At 44.2% G+C, this 12,850-nt stretch overlaps 1 protein-coding gene across 5 annotated transcripts in view; it reads right to left on the minus strand.

The window, feature by feature from the left end:
- PGAP4 (post-GPI attachment to proteins GalNAc transferase 4) overlaps positions 1-12,576 on the minus strand; it is a 36,912-nt gene extending 24,336 nt beyond the window's left edge. For 3 of the 5 annotated variants that reach the window (XR_008713826.1, XR_008713825.1, XM_055579180.1), the window contains exon 1: positions 12,329-12,576. The gene's annotated coding sequence lies outside the window, so the exon portion shown is untranslated. Of the gene's footprint in view, positions 1-11,937; positions 12,266-12,328 lie in introns of those variants that run through there. The other 2 variants (XR_008713828.1, XR_008713827.1) reach the window with 1 other exon arrangement.
- Positions 12,577-12,850: the final 274 nt, after the last annotated feature.

The following is a 12,850-nucleotide window of genomic DNA, read 5'->3' on the forward strand; positions in this document are numbered from 1 at the left end:
GGTCAGGAAGGGCAGCGGTGAGGAGATACCCCTGGTCCACGGTAAGGAGCAGCGGCTGTGCTTTGCTGGAGCAGCCGTGAAGAGATACCCCATGCCCAAGGTAAGAGAAACCCAAGTAAGATGGTAGGTGTTGCAAGAGGGTATCAGAGGGCGGACACACTGAAAGCATACTCACAGAAAACTAGTCAATCTAATCACACTAGGACCACAGCCTTGTCTAACTCAATGAAACTAAGCCATGCCCGTAGGGCAACCCAAGATGGGCGGGTCATGGGTGGAGAGATCTGACAGAATGTGGTCCACTGGAGAAGGGAATGGCAAACCACTTCAGTATTCTTGCCTTGAGAACCCCATGAACAGTATGAAAAGGCAAAATGATAGGATACTGAAAGAGGAACTCTCCAGGTCAGTAGGTGCCCAATATGCTACTGGAGATCAGTGGAGAAATAACTCAGAAAGAATGAAGGGATGGAGCCAAAGCAAAAAGAATACCCAGCTGTGGATGTGACTGGTGATAGACGCAAGGTCCGATGCTGTAAAGAGCAATATTGCATAGGAACCTGGAATGTCATGTCCATGAATCAAGGCAAATTGGAAGTGGTCAAACAAGAGATGGCAAGAGTGAACGTCGACATTCTAGGAATCAGCGAACTGAAATGGACTGGAATGGGTGAATTTAACTCAGATGACCATTATATCTACGACTGCGGGCAGGAATCCCTCAGAAGAAATTGAGTGGCCATCATGGTCAACAAAAGAGTCCAAAATGCAGTACTTGGATGCAGTCTCAAAATGACAGAGTGATCTCTGTTCGTTTCCAAGGCAAATCATTCAATATCACAGTAATCGAAGTCTATGCCCCAACCAGTAATGCTGAAGAAGCTGAAGTTGAACGGTTCTATGAAGACCTACAAGACCTTTTAGAACTAACACTCAAAAAAGATGTCCTTTTCATTATAGGGGACTGGAATGCAAAAGTAGGAAGTCAAGAAACATCTGAAGTAACAGGAATATTTGGCCTTGGAATACGGAATGAAGCAGGGCAAAGACTAATAGAGTTTTGCCAAGAAAATGCACTGATCATAACAAACACCCTCTTCCAACAACACAAGAGAAGACTCTATACATGGACATCGCCAGATGGTCAACACCGAAATCAGATTGATTATATTCTTTGCTGCCAAAGATGGAGAAGGTCTATACAGTCAGCAAAAACAAGACCAGGAGCTGACTGTGGCTCAGACCATGAACTCCTTATTAAGTCCAAATTCAGACTTAAATTGAAGAAAGTAGGGAAAACCACTAGACCACTCAGGTATGACCTAAATCAAATCCCTTATGATTATACAGTGGAAGTGAGAAATAGATTTAAGGGCCTAGATCTGATAGATAGAGTGCCTGATGGGCTATGGAATGAGGTTCCTGACATTGTACAGGAGACAGGGATCAAGACCATCCCCATGGAAAAGACATGCAAAAAAGCAAAATGGCTGTCTGGGAGGCCTTACAAATAGCTGTGAAAAGAAGAGAAGCGAAAAGCAAAGGAGAAAAGGAAAGATATAAACATCTGAATGCAGAGTTCCAAAGAATAGCAAGAACAGATAAGAAAGCCTTCTTCAGCGATCAATGCAAAGAAATAGAGGAAAACAACAGAATGGGAAAGACTAGAGATCTCTTCAAGAAAATCAGAGATACCAAAGGATCATGCAAAGATGGGCTCAATAAAGGACAGAAATGGTATGGACCCAACAGAAGCAGAAGATATTAAGAGGAGATGGCAAGAATACACAGAAGAACTGTACAAAAAAAGATCTTCAGGACCCAGATAATCACGATGGTGTGATCACTGACCTACAGCCAGACATCCTGGAATGTGAAGTCAAGTGGGCCTTAGAAAGCATCACTACGAACAAAGCTAGTGGAGGTGATGGAATTCCAGTTGAGCTCTTTCAAATCCTGAAAGATGATGCTGTGAAAGTGCTGCACTCAATATCCCAGCAAATTTGGAAAACTCAGCAGTGGCCACAGGACTGGAAAAGGGCAGTTTTCATTCCAATTCCAAAGAAAGGTAATGCCAAAGAATGCTCAAACTACCGCACAATTGCACTCATCTCACACGCTAGTAAAGTAATGCTCAAAATTCTCCAAGCCAGGCTTCAGCAATATGTGAACTATGAACTTCCTGATGTTCAAGCTGGTTTTAGAAAAGGCAGAGGAACCAGAGATCAAATTGCCAACATCTGTTGGATCATCAAAAAAGCAAGAGAATTCCAGAAAAACATCTTATTTCTGCTTTATTAACTATGCCAAAGGCTTTGACTGTGTGGATCACAATAAACTGTGGAAAATTCTGAAAGAGATGGGACTACCAGACCACCTGACCTGCCTCTTGAGAAATTTGTATGCAGGTCAGGAAGCAACAGTTAGAACTGGACATGGAACAACAGACTGGTTCCAAATAGGAAAAGGAGTACGTCAAGGCTGTATATTGTCACCCTGTTTATTTAACTTATATGCAGAGTACATCATGAGAAACACTGGATTGGAAGAAACACAAGCTGGAATCAAGATTGCCCGGAGAAATCTCAATAACCTCAGATATGCAGATGACACCACCCTTATGGCAGAAAGTGAAGAGGAACTAAAAAGCCTCTTGATGAAGGTGAAAGTGGAGAGTGAAAAAGTTGGCTTAAAGCTCAACATTCAGAAAATGAAGATCATGGCATCCGGTCCCATCACTTCATGGGAACTAGATGGGGAAACAGTGGAAACAGTGTCAGACTTTATTTTTCGGGGCTCCAAAATTACTGCAGATGGTGACTGCAGCCATGAAATTAAAAGACGCTTACTCCTTGGAAGGAAAGTTATGACCAACCTAGATAGCATATTGAAAAGCAGGGACATTACTTTGCCAACAAAGTTTCATCTAGTCCAGGCTATGGTTTTTCTTGTGGTCATGTATGGATGTGAGAGTTGGACTGTGAAGAGGGCTGAGCGCCGAAGAATTGATGCTTTTGAACTGTGGTGTTGGAGAAGACTCTTGAGAGTCCCTTGGACTGCAAGGAGATCCAACCAGTCCATTCTAAAGGAGATCAGCCCTGCGATTTCTTTGGAAGGAATGATGCTAAAGCTGAAACTCCAGTACTTTGGCCACCTCATGTGAAGAGTTGACTCATTGGAAAAGACTCTGATGCTGGGAGGGATTGGGGGCAAGAGGAGAAGGGGACGACAGAGGATGAGATGGCTGGATGGCATCACTGACTCGATGGACGTGAGTCTGAGTGAACTCCGGGAGTTGGTGATGGATAGGGAGGCCTGGCATGCTGTGATTCATGGGGTCGCAAAGAGCCGGACACGACTGAGTGACTGATCTGACGGAACTCCTCCTGCACTTCAGTGATTGAGGAACCTGTTTTACTGGTCAGGTACTTTGACAAGTCTACAATGTTTGGCCAGTTTCACACGTTCACTGTGCTTACCACACTCAATTCTCTGGTTTACTCGCACTAATATCTTTATGGCTCAATTAGAAAATCTGTTGAGGCTCTCCAACAAATGGCCAAAAGCATTGTTGTCAGTCTTTCTAAGTCTCAGATCCACTTCTCTAAGAATTCAAAAGTGCTTACACTGAGACAGTCACAGGGCACCCAATGAAGTTGGCTCTTGCTTCTTTCAACCCACAACTGATATAAGGAGAGATACTCCTGAATTGCAGAGGCCTCCATTCTGAAGGAGATTAGCCCTGGGATTTCTTTGGAAGGAATGATGCTAAGGCTGAAACTCCAGTACTTTGGCCACCTTATGCGAAGAGTTGACTCATTGGAAAAGACTCTGATGCTGGGAGGGATTGGGGGCAGGAGGAGAAGGGGACGACAGAGGATGAGATGGCTGGATGGCATCACTGACTCTATGGACGTGAGTCTGAGTGAACTCCAGGAGTTGGTGATGGACAGGGAGGCCTGGCATGCTGCGATTCATGGGGTCGCAAAGAGCCGGACATGACTGAGTGACTGAACTGAACTGAACTGAATTGCTTCTATTAAAAATATCCATGTGTGGTAGAGCAGTGTTTTCACCGCACACTCTTGGGAGATGAAAACCTTAAGCATCACATCTTACAATCTGGAGGTTTCATCTAGTGAAAAAGTCACCTCCAGAAATCCTCCTCAGCCTCACTGGAAATGTCCCTATCAGGTACTTGTGGTGCCAAACTACAAGGAACAGACGCTTGGATACATGTGACACACCTAAAGAGAGCACAAAACCCTAACCGGGTCTGTACATCATCTATTGACCTGAAAGTAAAGATTTCTCAGAATTGAAGCAGATGACATCTGATGAGACACCTTTCTTAAGATATCTGGGCCAGTCCTGTTGGATGTTTATCGTCAAATCACTGATAATGACACAACACTTCAAATGATCTCTAATGTCAATGACCCTTTTTAAAAATATATATTTTTGGTTTTAGAAAAAGCAGAGCAACCAGAGATCAAATTGCCAACATCTGCTGGATCATCGAAAAAGCGAGAGAGTTCCAGAAAAACATCTGCTTTATTGACTATGCCAAAGCCTTTGACTGTGTGGATCACAATAAACTGTGGAAAATTCTGAAAGAGATGGGAATACCAGACTACCTGACCAGCCTCTTGAGAAACCTGTATGCAAGTCAGGAAGCAACAGTTAGAACTGGACATGGAACAACAGACTGGTTCCAAATAGGAAAAGCAGACCGTCAAGGCTGTATATTGTCACCCTGCTTATTTAACTTCTATGTAGAGTACATCATGAGAAACGCTGGGCTGGAGGAAGCACAAGCTGGAATCAAGATTGCTGGGAGAAATATCAGTAACCTCAGATATGCAGATGACACCACCCTTATAGCAGAAAAAGAAGAAGAACTAAAGAGCCTCTTGATGAAAGTGAAAGAGGAGAGTGAAAAAGTTGGCTTAAAGCTCAATCCGGTCCCATCACTTCATGGCAAATAGATGGAGAAACAATGGAAACAGTGGCTGACTATTTTTCTGGGCTCCAAAATCACTGCAGATGGTGATTGCAGCAATGAAATTAAAAGACGCTTACTCCTTGGAAGGAAAGTTATGACCAACCTAGATAGCATATTGAAAAGCAGAGACATTACTTTGCCAACAAAGGTCCATCTAGTCAAGGCTATGGTTTTTCTAGTAGTCATGTATGGATGTGAGAGTTGGACTATAAAGAAAGCTGAGCGCTTAAGAATTGATGCTTTTGAACTGTGGTGTTGGAGAAGACTCTTGAGAGTCCCTTGGACTGCAAGGAGATCCAACCAGTCCATCCTAAAGGAGATCAGTCCTGGGTGTTCATTGGAAGGACTGATGTTGAAGCTGAAACTCCAATACTTTGGCCACATGATGTGAAGAGCTGACTCATTGGAAAAGACCCTGATGCTGGGAGGGATTGAGGGCAGGAGGAGAAGGGGATGACAGAGGATGAGATGGTTGGATGGCATCACCAACTCGATGGACATGGGTTTGGGTGGACTCCAGGAGTTGGTGATGGACAGGGAGGCCTGGCATGCTGCGATTCATGGGGTCACAAAGAGTCAGACATGACTGAATGACTGAACTGAACTTATTTATTTTTGGCTGCATCCAGTCTCAATTGTTGGTTTGAGGGATTTTTTTTGTGTCAGTGGGAGGGCTTCTCTCTAGTTGTGATGTGTGGTCTTAGTTGCCCCATGGCATGTGGGATCTTAGTTCCCTGACCAGGGATCACACCCACACCTCCTGCATTGGAAGGTGGTTCTTAATTGCTGGACCACCAGGGAAATCCCTAATGTCTATGATATTGATAACACATGAACTTTAAATGAAACGTGCCTGAGCGTTCTCCCTCCTACCCCTCCTTGTTACTCACATGTGACCTTAATAATTAGACTCCTAATCTATTCCCTCCAACATGAGACATAATACCTAGAAAAGGTCTTTCCTTACATTGAAGAACAAAATGCCTCTGAAAGTAGAAAACCTGACACTTAATAAGCAATGCTTTTGGAAACAGATCTTCAACAAAAGGGGGAGATATAAAAAAAATTAATAAATAGAAAACTCAATTAAATATAGCTCGAGGACCAGAAAGGGAGCTCTCAGATCCTAGAATGACAACAGAGAGTCACCAGGAAGAAGAAAGACTTCCCTTCTTTCCTGGCAAGGACTCAGCCAACAAAAAGTCATGAGCTCTTAGTTTACTATTGCCTTCCAACATTCTTTTCCCCTCCATAAAAACATTTGCCTTCCCTTGATGTGCAGAAACTTGCATATGACTCACCATGGTTGTAGATCCTGAACTGCAGTTCTCTGCTGATCCCAAATAGACCCATCTTTGCTGGAGAAATAAATGGTAATCTGTTTCACGTAAACACACCCAAACAGAAATAATTTCTTTTTTTCTTCAAGTTCTAGGGTCCTTTACATGAACTTTCATTCCAGAATATTCATTTGTCACTTTCTAGTTTAAACTGCATCTATTTGTAGCTACCACTTATTAAGCTCCTGGGCTTCCCTGGTGGCTTAGCGATAAGGAATCCACCTCCTAATGCAGGAGACAAGGGTTCAATTCCTGGGTTGGGAAGATCCCTGGTAAAGGAAATGGCAACCCACAAAAGTATTTTTGCCTGGGAAATCTCATGGACAGAGGAGCCTGGTGGGCTATAGTCCACGGGGTCACAAAGAGTCGGACACGACTTAGCAACTAAACAACAACAGTTAAGCTCCTACTACGTATCCAGGTTCTGGACTAGTCTTATGTATATTTCTTCTGACCAAAGAGCAACTCTCAAACATTAATGGAACTAATCTCATTTAAATGGAAAAAAAATGCTACCAAGGTGAAAGCAGGGAATTCAAACACAGGAAAAATTTCAAAGCTTAAACTTTTTATATGATGCATGCTATCTTACATGGCTTGATTCATGGCCTGTGATTTACAACCTAGTTGGACTTATAACAAAGGTCCATCTAGTCAAGGCTATGATTTTTCCAGTGGTCATGTATGGATGTGAGAGTTGGACTGTGAAGAAAGCTGAGAGCTAAAGAATTGATGCTTTTGAACTGTGGTGTTGGAGAAGACTCTTGAGAGTCCCTTGGACTGCAAGGAGATCCAACAAGTCCATCCTAAAGGAGATCAGTCCTGGGTGTTCATTGGAAGGACCGATGCTAAAGCTGAAGCTCCAACACTTTGGCCACCTCATGCGAAGAGTTGACTCATGGAAAAGATGCTGATGCTGGGAAAGATTGAGGGCAGGAGGAGAAGGGGATGGCAGAGGATGAGATGGTTGGATGGCATCACGGACTCGATGGACATGGGTTTGGGTGAACTCCGGGAGTTGGTGATGGACAGGGAGGCCTGGTGTGCTGCAATTCATGGGGTTGCAGAGAGTTGGACATGACTGAGTGACTGAACTGAACTGATCTGAACTGGACTTATAAACCCCTATTAGTAGACTCAGTCTGATTTATCTTTGATATCCTTCACAGACCCAGAACAGGATTCTCTGCACAGAAAAGGTTTAATGTTTGTTAAGCAAATAAAAGACTTCTATAGGGTTTAATTCCTAAGATATAAAATTGGGAGTAGCAAAGAGTCTGGTCATATAATGCGTAGAGATCACCTTACTTGGAAATTCTTGCTGAGCACTTCTTATGGGCACTGTTTTAAGCATCTCATTTATTCTCATAAGAAGCCTATGAGAAGTACTATGATTAAATCCATTTTATATCCGAAAAAAATTAAGGAACAATTAACTTGTACCCAAGGTTAGCAAAGCTTTAAATAGGTGGCAAAACTTGAAAGGCAAGCAGACTGTTTACAGAACTCATGTTCTCAACCCTTATGCAATATTGTCTCTGCATAGATTGGAAAGCCAAGAAAATCCACTGGAAGATGATTAGAAATGGTACAGACTTTCAGAATGTGTTTGGTAGCAGAATTAGTATGCAAAGATAATATACGCTATGATCTGTGTGTGTGCTCACTCAGTCATGTCTGACTCAAATCCCACGGACTGCAGCCCGCCAGGCTTTTCTGTCCATGGAATTTTCCAGGCAAGAATCCTGGAGTGGGTTGCCATTTCTTGCTCCAGGGGATCTTCCCAACTCAGGTACTGAACCCAGGTCTCCAGCATTGCAGGCAGAGTCTCTCTACCATCTGAGCCACCAGGGAAGCTCTGTCTCTTGAATCTCCTGCATTGGCAGGGGATTCTTTTTACCACTGTGCCACCTGGGAAGCCCTATGCTATGTTACACACTACATAATCATATATATATGATTTCACATAATCATATATGCTTTCATATAATCAGACTATTACTAATCAATGGGATAAAACGTCTCCATCAAAATGGTCTAAAAAAGAAACCAGAAATATCTAGAATAAACTTAAAAAATATGTAGAATATACACTTCTATAAAATCCCACTGAAGGACACTGTAAAAGTCTAATAAATAAATGGATAAAAGTAACATCTTCTCTGCTGAGAACCCTCACTAATAAAAGAGGAGATGGAGGTCTCTTGCTCCAAAATCAATCTCTACATTTAAGATAACATCAATTCAATTTTCTTTGAGAGAGTGAGCCAGTACAGTAAACGGCACTTTTATATAAATTGGTGTGACCTTTAGAGAGAAAGTTTGGATGGTATCTACAAAAATTTTATATGTGCATCTCCTTTGACATAGAAATTCTACTTCTAGCAATCTACTCTGCAGAAATGCCAACACATGCTACCAAACATAGACAAGGAATGTTCATAGAAATTTTGCTTGAAAGTAAGAAAGAGAGGGAGAAAGACGGGGAGAGGAATAGATGGAGGGCAGGGCATCAAGATGGCTAGACAAACTACAGGAAAGGATAGACAAACTACAGGGAAAGGAAATGGCCAACAACAGGGAACAATGTTTAGATAATAACATATGGGGATGATATGGACACATTAAAAAGAAAAAGAAGGGTTTAAATATACTGACATTTAAAAAGCCTTACCTAAATCTCTGCTATGGAATGAATGTTTGTGTTCTTCATCCCCAAATTCACAATCAAAATCTGAATACCTGATGTGATGATGTTTGGAGATGGGGTCTTTAGGAGATATTAAGGTCATGCTCCTGGAACTCTTTTACTGGGACTAGTGCCCTTATTAGAAAAGACAGAAGACAGCTTGCTTTCTCTCTCCTCTGCCAGTGAGTACAAATCAGGAAGGCAGCCATCCATAAACCAGGAAAAGGGCCACTTATCAGAACCCAACTACTCTGGCACCACCCTAATCTCAGACTTCAGACTCCAGAATTGTGGGACATGAATGTTCTGCTTAAGCCACCCAGTTTATGGTAATTCATTGTATCGAACAAAGCAGTTTGAAAGTCTCTAATTGAAAAATGTAAACTATGTCAGTGCAAATTGTAGAAAAGGGTACATGGTATGATTATTTTATTTTTAATGTGGAGTATAATTTAGTGAGGGAGAGATGAAGGTATGAGGGATGGAGGGTTCCACTCTTGCTTTCTACCTTCTGAAAGCACATGCATTACTTCTATGATCACAGTTAAAAGTTTAATTCAACCAATACTGAGTCTTGTACCAGGCACTGGGGTAGTGAATGTGCCACTCAGGGGACCTACTCTCAGGACCCTAATTATCAAAGATCCTATAGGAATCCAAAGATGATTTGTTCCTTTTGGTGGAGCAGAGACAGGATGGATAATTTGACCAAAGTGTGGGGGTTCCCATGTGGCTCGGTGGTAAAGAACTCTCCTGACAATGCAGGAAATGCAGGAGACTTGAATTTGATGCCTGGGTAGGGAAGATGCCCTGGAGGAGGAAATGGCAACCCACTCCAGTATTCTTGCTTGGGAAATTCCATGAACAGAGGAGCCTGGCGAGCTACAGTCCATACAGTTGAAAAGAGCTGGACACTGAGCGATGGAGCATGCATGCAAACTATATCTTAATAAAACTGATTTTTTAAAAAAGGCAGGTGGATGATACTGGGTAATAACAAAGATATTAAATTTGTTATAAAACTTGAGTAATTAAAATAACATGGCCCTGGCACCGAAATATACCAATGCTAATGCTATGCTAAGTCACTTCAGTCGTGTCCAACTCTGTATGACCCCATAGACAGCAGCCCACCAGGCTCCGCCGTCCCTGGGATTCTCCAGGCAAGAATACTGGAGTGGGTTGCCATTTCCTTCTCCAATGCAGGAAAGTGAAAAGTGAAAGTGAAGTCGCTCAGTCGTGTCCGACTCTTAGCGACCCCATGGACTGCAGCCTACCAGGCTCCTCTGTCCATGGATTTTCCAGGCAAGAGTACTGGAGTGGGGTGCCATTGCCTTCTCCGGAAATATACCAATAGACACATGCAAAAATCTGCAGACATAAATATATAATTTAATGTACCATAATTGTAGCAGTCTAAATCAGGCATAAAAAATGAACTTAGCTTTGCAGCAACTGGCTACCATTTACAAAAAGTAATTAGCTCTCCACTTTACATCTTAAATTAGAATAAATGACACATTAAAATTTTTCAACAAAAGCTTAAAAATACCTGAAGAAAATATAGGTGAATATTTATACAAACTCGAGTTAGGAAAGGCCTTTCTCAGCAAGACTCTTAAGCAGAACCATAAAGAAAAAGAATAGGACTGAATGGCCAAAGATGAAAAGCTGACCCCCCAAAGAAACAAACAAACAAAAAAACATGTTGATGTATGGCAGAAACCAACACAATATTGTAATTATCTTTTAATTAAAAATAAATCTTAAAAAATTAGGCAAAAGACTGTGCAACACAGATGACAGAATTACTATCAGTACTTTAATGTGTAATATACAACAAGCACTTAAAACTCATGAACAGAAAGACACTCTGACTGAAAGAGGTAAGAGAATTAATAGTCAGTTCACTCACACAAATGCAAAAGGCCAATACAGAGAGGAAAAAGCTGATTACCTCTGGATAATCAGACATACAAATTGAAATAATTTTTTTTGCCCACCTTACTGGTTTAAATGTGTGCATGCAGAGAAATTTTTAAGATACCTAGGAAAACAACAATCTAGGAGATGAAGTTTTAAGTTATTTTCTTCTTTACATTTTTCTGTTTCTTGAATGTTTTGTAATAAGCTTATCCTTTTAAAAAAATTCGAATTTTAATAACGGTAAACAAACATGGTCTTATCTTCTCACCTAAAATATCTGGTGCCGGGCACTCTAGAAATGCATTCCTAAAAGCCAATTTCCCCTGAGAAGGTTTAGTTCTCTAGGGGAAACGCGCGCACGCCTACGCGCGCACACCAACGCCTGCAGGTTTTTGCTAATGGTCCGCATAGTGAGATCATCATTGGATCCGCCCTTGTGTCCCTTCACCTCCAGGGAGAACAAGAGACAAGCAGGGCCTGGCGGGGTTACACCCACCCTTCAATTCTCGCCCTGGATACTGCGGGCGCAGTGCGGCAACTGGCAACGCCCGTACACAGAGACCAGGAAAAGGGCGAGGCGAGGCGGGGTGGTCCTAACTATCCCTCAAGGAAAGAGAATGGCAGCGGAGGACCAGTCTTGGATTTAGGTCTGCCACCGACCGTGGGCAGTCCCCGCGGCGCTCCGGTCTCAGTTTCCCTACCCGTAGGAGGATACTAACAGTCTAAATCGCGGCGTTGCCTCCCAGGCGTCCTGTCTTTCCCGGAGCTGGGAAGGACGCCTTCCTCTGCCCCGTTGACCTTCCTCGGTCTCGGGGCTGCGAGGTCGCCTGCAGAAACCCAACGCCGCAGCAGGGCGTTTGTCCGTGCTCTGGGCTGGCCCGAGGCGCGGGCAGATATAGCAGCGAGCGGGCGGCCATTAGGCGATCCACCCTTAGGGTGCTGGGCCCAGCCAGGCTAGGCAAGCAGCGGAATCTTACCTGGACTCGTACATGCCCGGCTCGCGCCTTTCCGTCGGCCTAGCGGCGCCAAGGCAACAGGCGAGGGGTAGGGAGGCGTCCTTGCTGCGACACGCAGTCATCCCTGCGCGGAGGCCGGCCCAGGCCGTGCGGGGGACGCCCTTCTGGGGTCTCCACATTCCTCCCGCAGGAAGCAGCCGGCCCCACTAGCGGGGCCGCACTGAAGCAGCCCGCCAAAGCGCACCGCCGGGGGCACAGGCCCTCCCAGGCTCTCCAGCCCCTGCAACTGCTCTCCGCGTGCCGGCTGCAGCAACCCTAATCCATTTTCCCTCGCTCTGGAGACATCTCCCGGGTGGGCGCTCTGGTCATGATGCCAAAGGGGCAGAGCAGATCGTTCGCAGCGGGAACCTACCGGGTGAGAGCGGTCAGCTCGGTTCTCTGAGCACGCTGACGGCCACTGCCGAAGTCGCCTAGGCTGTCTGGCTCATGACCACGGAGGAGCCATCGCTGGACCTTGAGGCCTCGGAGGAGCGGCCGCCGCAGGACTTGGACGCGCGCGGAAGCCTCATCTCCCACGGCGCAGCTCTGGCGCGGTCCCCTCGCTCTGGCAGGCCATGTGACCTGCGAGCTGGGGAGCGACCGCAGCCCCCAAAAGCCAGCTTGAGGAAAAAAGGACGGCAAAAGGCGCCAACTGATGGGCAGAAAGGGAAAAACAGGCTCCGCGCAAAGGAGGTTGAAATGCTGGGATTAAGTATCTGCACGGTTCACAGTCCCAGCTGGCCATTAAACGTGTTCTCTGTGGGAGATTTGTTTTTGCCAATAATAAAAATAATAGCGGACACCGCTTCGACCCCTAATCCCCACCGTACCCCCGTTATGCCAAAGACGCTCTATGAAAACTCCTCTTTCACTTTACTCCTGTACTTTTAAGAGA

The sequence above is a fragment of the Bubalus kerabau genome, chromosome 4, assembly GCF_029407905.1.
Source record: "Bubalus kerabau isolate K-KA32 ecotype Philippines breed swamp buffalo chromosome 4, PCC_UOA_SB_1v2, whole genome shotgun sequence".
NCBI classification, from domain to species: domain Eukaryota; kingdom Metazoa; phylum Chordata; class Mammalia; order Artiodactyla; family Bovidae; genus Bubalus; species Bubalus kerabau.